The sequence below is a fragment of the Eucyclogobius newberryi genome, unplaced genomic scaffold, assembly GCF_026437365.1.
Source record: "Eucyclogobius newberryi isolate DKJ021-1_F unplaced genomic scaffold, fEucNew1.0.hap1 SCAF_11, whole genome shotgun sequence".
NCBI lineage: Eukaryota > Metazoa > Chordata > Actinopteri > Gobiiformes > Gobiidae > Eucyclogobius > Eucyclogobius newberryi.
This window is the reverse complement of record NW_027315735.1, coordinates 22,492,278-22,505,737: the sequence shown is the minus strand read 5'-3', so window position 1 is coordinate 22,505,737 and position 13,460 is coordinate 22,492,278. Positions and strand designations below refer to the sequence as shown.

General features: G+C 38.0%; 1 protein-coding gene across 3 annotated transcripts in view; it reads left to right on the top strand.

Annotated features, from left to right (window-relative positions):
* The window catches only part of frmpd3 (FERM and PDZ domain containing 3), a 90,721-nt gene that overhangs the window by 39,008 nt on the left and 38,253 nt on the right, over window positions 1–13,460 (top strand). The window contains exon 2 of one of the 3 annotated variants that reach the window (XM_072438394.1): window positions 8,141–8,235. The exons of the other annotated variants lie outside the window; for them this stretch is intronic. The gene's annotated coding sequence lies outside the window, so the exon portion shown is untranslated. The remainder of the gene's footprint in view (window positions 1–8,140; window positions 8,236–13,460) is intronic. 3 annotated transcript variants of the gene reach the window in all.

The following is a 13,460-nucleotide window of genomic DNA, read 5'->3' as shown; positions in this document are numbered from 1 at the left end:
CTTTTACAGAGTTCAGCTCTGTGCCCGCAGAAGCATTAAAGCACTTTGTTGCACAGAAATAATTGGTCTTTAGATTACATGGTGGTGCTCTATGTCACACGTTTCTTTCGTGCTTTGTGCCCAGCAGAACTAGTCACAAATGTAGAAAATAACAGAAAATGTATTACAGGTCCTCATACAAGTCGAATTCATGATCATAAGTTCACTCTAAGTAACTTTTTGATGTTTGCTTAAATTAGGTTGATTACTTGCAATCAAATGCACTTTTAACCTGTATACTGTGATTGCAAATCAACACAGTCTGAGCTACTGCTGGGCTCTAGTGTTTACCATAGAAAACCTTAAGAGAATAATGAGATTTAAAATAAGGCTTGTGGCTTGGTTTTGGCCGCGAGGGGAAGAGGTTTTGGTAGAAATTGAAGAAAGTGAATGTGCTGTTACTTTAGATGTAGTCATGCAGATTGACATTTCACTTTTTTATTCACATCTACAACATTTTCAACACCATCGTACTTGTGTCTCAGACACCTTGAAGCCAAAATGAGCAGGAAAACTTTTAATGCCAATCCAAAAATATCAGAAGGACTAAATTGACCTGCATGCCTGCCTCGAATGAAAAAGAAAGAAAGAACAATAAGATTTATGGTTGGGATTTTTCTGGATATTTCTTGATACTGATGCTTTGGAGAACGTGGTTCAATGTTTTAAATTCAGATTTCAAAGACATGCAAGTTGTTTTTCCTGAGGTGTCCTATGGCATCAGTCAGTTCTACCTTATCTGTGGTGTGCAAGCAATTAGTTATCTTCCAACAAGGTCCCATCAGCACCACCCTCTCCCTCTCAAACACAAGCCTACTCATTATTCGGAGGAAAAGACAACATTAATTAGTTACCCACCTTCCTATTGTATTCTCCTTGAGGCTGGTTCACATATGCCTGTCCCAGGGTGTAAACATAGAGCTTAAAAGTAAATCATCGTAAGTAGTTGGGCGTGGGTTCATCCATGCAGAATAAAGTCAGAATATACTCTGCAGGTTTCTGAAAATATTTAAGTTAAAGCTTTGTTTTTTATTGGGTTTCTCCAGCACTGGTTATAAAAATCTAGTGACGTGAGACACTACCAATAATTGACAACGATATGTTCACGTAAAACAGCCCACCTCAACCTTGACATCCAGATCAGGAGGTTTCTGTTTAAGCTTGATATTTGATCACCATGTACAATGATCAAAGGCTGCTGAGGAGCCCATTCCTGTGCTCAGCAGAGCATCAGGAGAGCACACCTCCAGAGAGAACAGTGAGAGAACTACCTGCAGCTTTCCATTAAAGGCTAAACAGAGTTGGGGCCCCCAAGAACATCTAACAGCAGGGCCCATCAAAGCCGCAGCACATAAATCAATGAAAGGTGGACATCTGTTAACACCGCCACATGTGTGAGAGTGTGCAGGTGCTCACTGCAACTCAGTCTTTTTGTTTTATTCAACACAACGTATTTATAAATGTTTATTCTACTCATAGATCATGGAATTGCTGAAGTTGTTCTGCCCGGTGGTTGAGTGGTTGCCAAGCTCCAAGTGCAGTGTCATGAGTTCGAATCCCGACTCCGACAGTCTACATGTCCTCCCGTCTCTCACATCCCCATTTCACGCTGAGCTGTCCAGTCAAATAAAGCCTTCGGGCCAAACAAAAAGGAATTGCTCAAATTGAAGTCTTACTAGACATTTCTGTATTTATTTGAAGTAATACAAATTTGAAACTCAATTAAAAAAGGAACTAAGGTTTACAATGAAGGGTTTTTCATTTTACTAAAGTATACAATTACCAGCTGCTGTGAAAACTGATATAATGCCACTTGAATAGATGCATTCAAAGGCATGTTTAATTCTGTATATGACAAAAACTGTGACAAATGCTGTTTTATTTTGCATAATACGTTGAAAAAGCTGTTAAAAGCATAAAGTCATTGACTTGACAGAAGAAGAGCTGGTGAGTCATTTTACCACATTTTTATCCTTATTTATGGAAAGTGTTTTTTACGTGTTTTTTAGAGATGCTGCAACTAGCTATTTTGAGTTATTACGTAATGATTAATTTGTCCGGAGATTTTGTCAAAATATACTACTTGTATTTAATCATTGTCTAAAACTGCTATTACTTACTATGTCATCAAGCACTTCATCAGTCTTAATTGTGATTTATCAATAGTTTATCTTCACCCCCCAACCCAGAACAGAAAACAGAAAATAGGAGGGACTGGCTGATTGGGGGTATTTTACTCTACTTTGACAGCGCCATTGTATCTTTAATACAGTTTGGAACATGTCAACTTTGACCCCTGAGCCATAGCTTGGCCCTGGTTGAGAGTAACTGGTGATATCCACGGCCACTGTCCATGGTGCTGAAATTTGTCCGTGTCACTGTAAAATCCACTTCTGTTGAAAAGGCCCAACATTCTCAAAACCTTTTTCTGCCCGGTGACTGACGCTTTTTCCCAGCAGCCAATCAGAACCCTGGCTCCACACTGTGACCCCCTCTCGCAGGGTTGTGGCCAGGTACGGGGAGCAGAGAGAAGGTGGACATTGAATAAAGAGTTTGCATTGAGTTGTTGTGAAGTTTAGTTAGAGCCTGTTCTGGTATCCTTTTTTGTTGTTTGGTGTTGTGTGCATGTAATATAACGTGAGTTATTATTTCTGATGCATGAGAGTTTACTGTGTGCCATATTACTGTGTGATAGTGTTGATTGGATAATTAGTCCATGCGTTTTCCATGACCTGTGCTGGTCTGCTGCTAAACATACTGTGCCAGATACCGTATTCACTTCTAAATTTCTATTATATTTCTTTGGTTATGACTGTACAATCTAGTAAATTACAAATAGATACTAGAACGACATAAATACACCAACTTCAAATCTCAACAAAAATCTTTAAAGGTAAGAAGACATCTTGCTGGTCAAGTTCTTTTGTGGACACCCTGCAGCGGGTCAGAGTCATACAGCACCCCCTTGTTTTCTACACCAGATATTGTAGTATACATTAATACATATCAGCAACCAATGAATGCAATTAACTGTTTGTTTATTTACAAAGAGATGCAGTATGACATTATGCTCCAAATTCTAGGATAATGTTTGTTCACCCATTGACCCATTAGCAGCATGAATGATTATGCAAAATATGACTCATGTGACAGTAGTTAGAGTGGGCCTAACTAACAACAGGCACGCCTTACTGTACTGTACTGTGTTTGTGTGGTTAGTCCCTCCCTTCAGACAGCTATATCTGAACTCTTTCGTTCTTTGTCAGAGTAACTGAAGAAGCTACTCGGATGAGCGGCGAAATGTCTTCACTTTCATTTTGATATATTCCTATGGTGATCATTACTTTTTGTAGAGAAATGTCATACTGTAATTAATAAAATGCATTTCTTCATAACCTGGGATATTTTTCAAACCACGATGTTGACACTGTTACCTTGAAGTCATCTTTATATAGTGCTAAGGTGATACTTCCGCTCATTCAGCTGCTCAGTGATGGCTTGCATTTATCTTTTTGGTTAAGGTTTGCGGCGCATGTGCTAATGAACTTCAATTACGGATGATGGCGACTCATACCTGCCATGAGCCATCTCAGCCCGTTGTCATAGTAACACTGCAGGTGGCAGAGTGGTGGGTGTTCGGCTCCTCTATGGGGACTGTGTACCGCTTGTATTACTCTGGGCAAATATGACAAGACTGTGATAGTACGACTGTGTAAATGCTATTAAAATGTTAAAGTTAAAGAAAACATATGTAGACCTGGTTTGGTCCTCCTCTGGTCCTGGATTAGTCCGGGGTTTAGTCCAGGGTTAAGTCCGGGGTTTAGTTCGGGGTTTAGTTTGGGGTTTAGTTATGTCAAAATGTTGTTCTTGTGTGAAATAATGCATCCTTTTTTTTATATCTTTTAATCTTTTTTAATACACACCTGTAATGTTATTTAACAGCTATTGTGTGTATTAGTTCTATAAAAGTATTTAGTATGAGATACAACACATTGTGAGTGAGAACATCTGGCTTTTACACAGTGTAAATGAATCACTCAAAGCCTATTTAACTGAACTCGATAACAAGCAGGTTGCGTTTATGCCAGCATTGTATTTGGACTTTTTTTTTTTACTATTGATAACTGAAGACCTCACACCTTTTATGACTTTTATAGATTCAAATCAGGTTACACTGGCTGAAGCTGAACTGTTGTCTTTGCACTACTAAAGCACTGAACGTTCGAACTGTCAGACTTACATTACATAAAATGGCTCAGCCAACATCACGGTGAATCCATGAATTCCACAATAAAATATTAAAGTTATAATCATTCATAATAGCTCTTAGTACATAATAGTACTTATTATTACCATAGAAACATTCAAGGTTAACATTCAAGTTATTCAAGGTTCATTTTGTAGATCATTTTTGTGTGATTCTTGTTGTTGCTACATATGACCTCTATGTTTTTGTGTGCTTTAGTTTGAATGTGTGGAAAAAAATGAAATAATGGTTACATATCAGGCTGTTTCTTAAACCAATAGCCTTCCTAATTGAATTTGTTCTGCCTGGTCTTTTGTATGTTTTCAGTGATCTTTGGCTTAGGTCCACTAAGTATTTATGGTATTATGACAAAGACTGACGTCCTGCTCTGTGCCAGCTAATGAAACATTTAGCCTAACTATTACATTAGGCCACTGGGCCTATAAGAGCTAATTAATATGCTCCCACTTTCTGTCACATCTGATTCTTATCTTGGTTTCTCTTTATGACAAGTAAAGAATACTCTGGGGCTCGTTGCACAAAGCACCTAAAGACTGTTTTGTCTGAGCTCACCAGGATTCAATGTATCTCAATTTCCGTGTCCAGCCATCAGCCGCAGGCCGGCCGGCACTGAAACCTATAATTTTTTTTGACTCCAGCTAAGCACATCAGAAAGCCTGGAAAGTATGGAAAGTATTACTTATGAATAATTAAATATGGATAATTGTGATCCATTGTTACATCAGAAGATGTGAAGTCAAGTTCCTCACTCTTTTGTGATCCCCCTCACTCTCAAGCCCTGTCATAAAATATATTGAAATAAAACTTCATAAGACGATGATAAGGACAGCAACAACAACTCTGATGCGCCTAAAACTATCAGAAATATGTCTAATACAGAATATCTATCAGGTTTCCGTTTGCTTAATTTCTGTGACCGTTGGTTAATCTTTTCATTATTGTCCAAAGATTGTTTCATTGTTTGATTTCCTAACAGTAAAACTCATACTTTTGGAAAGCCCTGCAAGGCAACTGCTGTTGTTAATTTGGTCATTACAAAAATAGATTAGATTGAAATAGAAAATATTGGAACAATATTGTGTTTGTCACAATCAATAATGCAATTTCAAACTCAATTTTGATAATAAGAAATATACTTAATTCTTACTATACTATATTAATAATACTAATTTCCATACAACAATAATAATTTTCTTTTTTTTTAAATCTGTTTTTACAAATAACAACCACAGAACAGATCATGACCAGACAGCAAAAAAATCAAATAAAAGGACTCAAGCAGCACAAAATATTCAAAGAAACAAATCCAAGCACAGTCAAATCAAAATAAGAGTCCCATCTGGTCCAAAGTCTACAAAATCTGTCAATTTCCAAATGGTGTCCAAATGTGATTATTTCCATTTTCCGTATGTTAGTCCAGTTCTTTATTGTAGGTACAGTTTGTGTCATCCATTTTTTGAGAGGGCCTTTTCCCTGCCACCATGTTCCAAAGACATCGCTGACTGTGCACATGGCAGGAGTTTTAAGGCTCAGGTAAAAGTTCAGAAATCACTTGGGATAGCAATGTCTTGTATTATTTTGTTGATATTATTTTGTCAGTTAAATATTTCTGAGCAACAGGACAGTCCCAAAAACACATAGTAATGATGAGCCTCCCAACAAACTTCCCAACAGTTAAAATTTCTCTGTGGATATTGAGCACTTTGACATGGTGTTATGAAAATAATAATATTTTATTATATATATATATATATATATATATATATATATATATATATATATGTTTTTTTGTGTTTTTTTTTTCTCTATTGAGAATTCTAAATACCCTCAGATATGTATTTAGTAGAGTGATTATCCAGCTTATTAATGCATCTATAAATAATATATTTTTAAAAAATATCCATATATATATATGGATATATATGGATAAATGTTTTTATAAAGATATTATTCCCCTTGAAAGTTCTGATTTAAACATTTTTGTACTTCCTTTATTAAACTTTATACAGTCTTATACAGTTCTGAAAAAGCTCAAACTTTTCAGAAAAACTAAGGCAGGGGGAGCGAAGAACAGGGAACAGACAAAAACTGGAACAGATCCTGACAATAGCAAAAGTTATCTTAACATTTAGGATTAAGTGAGATTGCTTAAGCCAAGCCATGTTGAAAAAACCTGGGTTAATTGTTGATGCCAGAGTGGAGTTTTTTGGCAGACACATTGATGACTGTATCATCCGTTTAGAACTGGCAGTTGACACCCTGGCAGCAGTCCGGAATCTCCTGTAAGTACATAACAAACAACAGTGGTCCTAACATGGAACCTTGTGGCACCCCCATGTCATTAGGGTGGAGACTAGACCATTGACCTTAACGCATTGCTGTCTGCCCTCAAGATTCGTTTTAAGATAAGATAAGATAATCCTTTATTGTCCACACATGGGGAAATTTCATTGTTGCAAAGCAGAGCGGTAGATACAGAGCAAAGGACAAATTGACAAAAATGGTTTTAAACCATAGCAAAGCATTAGCAGACAATTGAAAGCGCTGGATTCTGTTTGTTGAAATCCTGTTGTCCACAGTATCAAAGGCCTTTTTGAGGTAAAAAAAACCTGCACCAACAAATTTGTCTGGCCTTTGTCTAGACAGTTATGCAAAAAGGAAGATCAAAGTCATGAGTCAATCTCAAATCTTCAACATATTCACGCCAAGTCTCCCTTTTACTCTTGTCCTATACAAGTCCTTATAATCTTAATACATTGATTTGTTGACCAATCTAAAAGAGGACAATTGACTAAACGATTAAGGACCTAGCCATATTTAACAACATAGTTTAGTTTGAGAAGCTACTGCATATACAAAAGGGTGCATTTGGAGGACATTTTGTTTACATAATTGGATCAGGGATGACTGTGATCCTGACGCTCAAGGCTAGTGGAGTTCCCTTAAGGTCAATCGGTGTATTACCACACATGATTACTCTAACAGGACACATAAAATAGGACAAACACATTGAATTCTGGGTCAGACGGTCATGCTATGAATGTTTGTTATAACGAGTATACAAATGGCTGACACAGTAAGTGGGTTATCTGGAAGGGGTCTGCACCTTTATTAGCAATTTTATGAAATAACAACGCTGGCCAAGGCAAAGTATCATATTGCCAGCTCTGTGATGTATCATGTAATTTCAGTATATGCCTGTTGAATCTTTTATATTTAATACTTTAAAGATGCCGAAATGAAAAGAAGGCAAAAGCAATAACCACCACAGACAAAACTGCTGACTCTTGTCACAGATTGAGTTTGAGATTTACAACATACATATTTTTCTCTCCATTCTCCAACTATTTCTACTTCAGCATTTCTCTGAGGAGCTTTTATACAACAGCAGCAAATTAAATCATGTTTGCCTCCTTGTGTACAGGGATAAAATGAACAGCGATGCAACTAATACAATGAATCTCCATATAGCTCCTCTGACTGTGCGCTTTTGCATGTTTGTCTTCATGTTTCATTTGCAGCTCGTGTCACACCTGCCAGCGCTGCTGTCTGCGAACATAAACCACTGTTTGTTACTGACCCATTGTCTGTTCCGGGGAGGGCATTATGCAGATGCAGCCCACAGCTCCCATCAACTGTTTTCATGGTCATTTAGCAGCTGCATTACTGCCAGAGAGCGTTACTGCAGTGAGATAAATTAACAAGGAGGCACAGTGTGGACAATATTGGAGTCAACATCACCTTTCACCAATGTACTTGTTTGTATGTTGGATTTGTGCCATATAATCAATTGATAACAGGACAGGCTCGATATTGTCTTCTCTTTTCCACCAGGTTTCCACACCAGAGACCAGACCACTGTGAGCGTGTCCACTGAAGATTGAATTAAAACAGTACAGCGTATTGTCCTTCCGTCAGCACCAGAGATTGTGAGTACCTGCTCTGCACCACTTTTTATGGGAACACAGAAAACTGTTTACCCTCTTATTGTAGACTTATCTCATAACTGCCTTTAATAATCTATATTCTTAGATCATTTAACTTAAAAAGCAATGGGATGTGTTTCTTCTTTACTAAACCTTGTTCATAATTAGCACCACTTATTGTTGCCCTGTTGCACTGTTTTTTTTTTTTTTTTGAAAGTGTGAAGTTGCGCTGTGTCAGAGGTTATGTATGGGTGGCGGAGCTAGTTGAGTTGTGTACGGGGTAAGTGTTATCACATCTGCAGTGGGTCCATGCAGAGCGCCTGTGCAGTTCCTGTCTCCTGTGCTCTGGCATAGACTGTGTATGATGAGCGTAATGCTGCAGAGCTAATGACTGCAGCCACAGCCACCACAATCGCTGCAACTCTGCTGTTCTCGACCGAATAAAACTTATCTGTGGTCATCAATAATAAAAGAACGGACATGCTGTATAACCATGCTGCAGAAACAAAAGGGTGGTCAACAACTCAAAGCTCTTTTAATTGGAGTTATGAAATTACTCTCACCGCATTGGCAAACATGCAAACCGCGTTGTTTATCCCTCCAGCACCTCGCAATTCTAATCAGCTCTCTTTATTGTCTCAGAGAGGCAGCCACTTGTGCTCGCTGGGACTTAATGTGCTGACTCATCAGCACAGTGTTGCATATTTCAAAAATATATGACAGCAAACATATCCATTTTTAAATTTGTTCTGGATAATATTAGATGAGATTTGTGTTGAACATTAACGCTGATCAGACGTACAAAACGTATAAGCAGAGAGAACAAAAACTGTGTTGTCCTGCCCCTAATACATTGTATAGTAATGTTGGAAAGTACTTGAGACAGAGCAAACTGTGAGTGGTGGCGACTCAGAGGACTCGTTGAAAGGGCGGCAGACAACACAGAGGTCGGCAAGGCACTGTCTGCCTGAGGGAATAACTGTGCACCTGAAGCATAAGGAAGAGACAGCACTTTGTTTTCTCCCTGTCTCTGCGGCTCATGGTATCAGACTTGAGGTCTGAGTTAGATTATTGCAGGGTTTTCCTCTGTGAAATCTCTGACTGTCTTTAAGGCGTTTCAGAGATATTGCATGAGGATTGACTGCGACACAAAATGGGACTGAATAAATGCATCTTCCTCGCGTGCAAATTTGTCTCATTTTTATATTTGTTATTTAATATTAATGATATTTTTTTCATGCATATTTGGACAGTAAGAGAAAAATGTCGACTCATTTGGATAAAATTTAAATAAGCCCTTTTTGATTTGAAGAAAGATAAGACATTATAATCTGCTGCTTGGAGAATTAAGAGTTTCTAGTGTACTTCAGCAACACATTTTAAAGGTAATACATGTTGTCCATAGGCCCTTGGTTGGTGTATTTTAACTACAGTATCCAGATACAGAACATATACTATATTTTAAGATGTACTTTCAGTTTATAACCAAGATATCTACTTGTGTAAGAACATGTATTCAACACCTAAAATACCCATTTGAACTATACACTACAGACTTGTTTCTACGGGTTTGCCTCCACTTAGCTTAAGTGATCGTACCGGCCCATTTATGCACTTTAAAACGGAATCTGCGAGAAAACAAAGCGGCAGAAATAATCCTTTTTCACCAAATGCTGCCGTATTACCTTTTTTGCTTCCTTTATTCAGCAGGACATATATAGCAAGAAATGGGAAGAGAGAGCGTTATAGACATTTGGCAAATGGTCGAGGGCTGGAACTAAACCCACAATGACATTGTGGTAACCTTTAACCCACCGTACCACATGCTCAGCTAAACATGGCTACACACATTAGCAATAGATGTTTATTGATGCTAATATAGCAGACACCTGCCCCACAATGCATGGAAATGCAAAGAACCATGCCAAAGCAAACAGGTCTGGGGATCAGCGCCAGTCGAGTTGTGGCTTTAGTAACTTTACAGGTGGAAGCTTTGTCAAGGTTTTTCTTGAATGTTCCACAGTTTGGAAAATCTATTTAACTTGCATTTAATAGATTAGAATGCTTCTATTCTGTTACAGGCAAAGCAAAAACATTCCCATAGAGACAAGCTCTCACCACCATGAAAAGTGACTTATTGCACCTCTAAAGGGCATATATTTCACAGTATATTTCCAACATTTCCATCACATTTCACCTGAATGAGCAGTACAATTGATCAAACAGGTCAAATACCGGCCTGTTCTCTGTCTCTCTTTGTCCGCCCCAGAACATTAATGCGTTTGGCCCCAGCACTGACTCGTGTTACATCAGTCAGCTTTAGTCAGCCTCATCGTCAAAGGCCCGCTCTCTCTTTAGTGAGGGGGATTTTACTGGTACAAATCCAGCTTTTCGATCCTTATTTCTGTTGTATTTCCCCCATACTCATGACCATGGTCTTGCTTCACGCCTGGCTTCAGTGCGCAACAACCTTTACTGTTTGTTTTGGCTTGGCTCGCTTTGGCTGATCCTTGTGCGATGCTGGGCTTATCGCAGGCATCAAACACACTGAATTTTCTCTTTTGGGACCCTGCATTTTCTCACTTGGGACACCGGCAGCTCTTCTTCATCTTGTTCACATGGGTAGTTTGGATCAACATCATATGAACACAGAATACTGTTAAAACGGCTTCTTTAACTGTTCATTTATGATCTCTGGGGTTGGATTGGTCTATTTACTTTAATGTTTACTTCACACAAATACCACTAATGCCACAGTTACTTCCAGATGTACTATGAACAGTGTAGTTGCAATACTAATATTGTATTTTTAAAAGCTGTCTGTTTTTCATTTTGCTGCCATGTAAAGTCATTTTGGGATGACTTTGCTGAGTACTTTGATGTGATGTCTTACAAGTGTGTGTACGATTGTGGCATTGTCATAGTTACCAATGCCCTGTCACAACATGTGGGCATTAAGCCTCTCTGTCAGGCAGGGCAACTGCTCTCCTATCAAACCCAGCAAAGGGCCAGTAATGAAGTCATTATGTGTTCACAAAGTTTCATCTTGACATTTACAGTTTCCATTAAAGAATTGACTGATGCAGAAATACATTAGATTAGCAAAGCATATTGACAAGTGCATTATTGTGCCATTTTATGTACATTCAGTCAGTTTAGAATGTTTTGATTCTTTGCTCATTAGAAACTTTAAAAAGTCCCTTATCCACTCTCTTTTTCTTAATTCTGTCTGCACACAACTTTTAACTGTTACTCATCCTTATACAAACCTTTTACACATTAGTGTTTCATTTTTGTGTCCACACATGTTTTAAATTGCAATTTTGTTTGTTTTTCAACTACTGAAAACCAAATGTGAAATATACTTGAAAAACACATTGGGATTTGTATATAAAAGATTGTGTTTTTTAAGTAGATTGGAAAGTATTCTTGAAACTACTGTTGTGAAGGTGCCAGACCTTCCTGGCAGTGGCAAACATGCCGTTATATCTTCAAATATTGAACAACATTAAATTATTTGTTGACAGTCATATTCATATCAATGCAAATATGTTGCTAAACGGTTGAGAAATATCAGTAAGGAATTACAGTCATTCAACTAGGATGTGTTGCCATAATGAACAAATGTGATTGCGCTTGTCCAATGCAATTAATTTACAAGGGCCATTTGAGGCTGTTTCTGAACCACTGCATGTCATTTGTAGCATTTGCGTGTGAATGTGCTCTGGAGTGTCTGAGGAACAGAGGAAGGGAAATTATAAATGCAGATTGGTGCATCAGACTTGTGCTTATTGATGGAATGCGGTCTAATTTTGGCATCTCCCTTTAAATCTGAGCTGAAATGTTTTTGCTGGCGCTCTCGTGTATAGCTGCTGTTTGCCAACACCCAATTTGGGAGCAGTATCCATAATCAGCGTTTTGTATTTCGTTGTAAGAATGCAATAAGAATATCATAATTCTCAATTTGTTGTGAATAATAAAATTAAAACCTTCAATGAATATATTTTATACAAATGTGTTCCACATATTGTTAATAGTAAATTACTTCAGGATTTTGCTTTGAGCTTTAGTATGTTTGGGAATAATTTCCCTTTGAAATATAGTATTTTGTGAAAACTGAAAGACCTAGTCTTTGTCTCTGCACATTTAGCAGTGCACTCTCTCTAAGAGACTCTGTAGATCACTAAGGTTTGAAATGTGTGCTGTAAATCAACTGCTTCAGGATTGTTCTACGAGAGGAATATGTAAGATATTTTTTAAAGGAATACAAAAGCAGGAGAGGCAGAAGAAGATATCGTTGAATAAGTCTATAGTGTAGTGGAGGTCTCGGGGGCGCAGAGTAATACTCAGCCTTTGTCGGTGCTATGCCCTGAGGCGTACAGTTTCAACAGCGGTGAAAACATCCCCGTCCTTGTGCCACAGGTTGCCATGGTGATCACTGACCCGAGCGCTATGTAAATCACTTCTTCCTAAGTCGATAGGTATTTTTGAGAAGATTTGGTTAGAGCAGCCTGCTGTCAAAATGACAAACTGAATAACAATTATCTCAGTGAAAGAGAACTATTCTGTAAAGTCCCAGCTGTAAGGCTGTTTGTCTGTATATTTTAATGTGTCTTTTCCTGTTATGTAAATCACTTTGAATAACTTTGTGTACGAATTGTGCTCTACATCTACAAATACACTTGCCATGATATCCCAGCCTCTTTGCCACAAGCCTATTTCATCTTAATAATAGGCTATACAATTCTCATTTGGAAATACACATACCATAGTGCTATAAAGCTTTGAACTAATAATAATTCCCCCATTTTACGCCCTTCTGTGGCTTTGTGAACCCAACAACCCACCAAATCTAAAATATAACCTCCTGGCAAAACATCAGTACACTTTCTTGTCTAATCCTCCTGTCATTTTACAGCTGTTTTTATTAAAATCTTAAATAAGTCACTTTTGTGAGACACATTTGGCAACAGAGAAAAACACAAACTGGTGTGTGTTAATGGTGTTAAGACTTTGCGGAGCATGAAATAAGCTTTCTAGGGGAAAAGTGACAAAGACAGTGGCTCGTGTGCCCCGCTATTTCTTAATTAAGCTCACATCTTGGCTGTCACCTTGGAACTCCAGGCCCTGCAGTAAATTGCTTATGTAAAACACTAGTGTCCTTTCATTGATAAAACACTTGTGCTTTAAGTCCTCTGTAATTGAAGGGTCACACATATTTTTTGTCT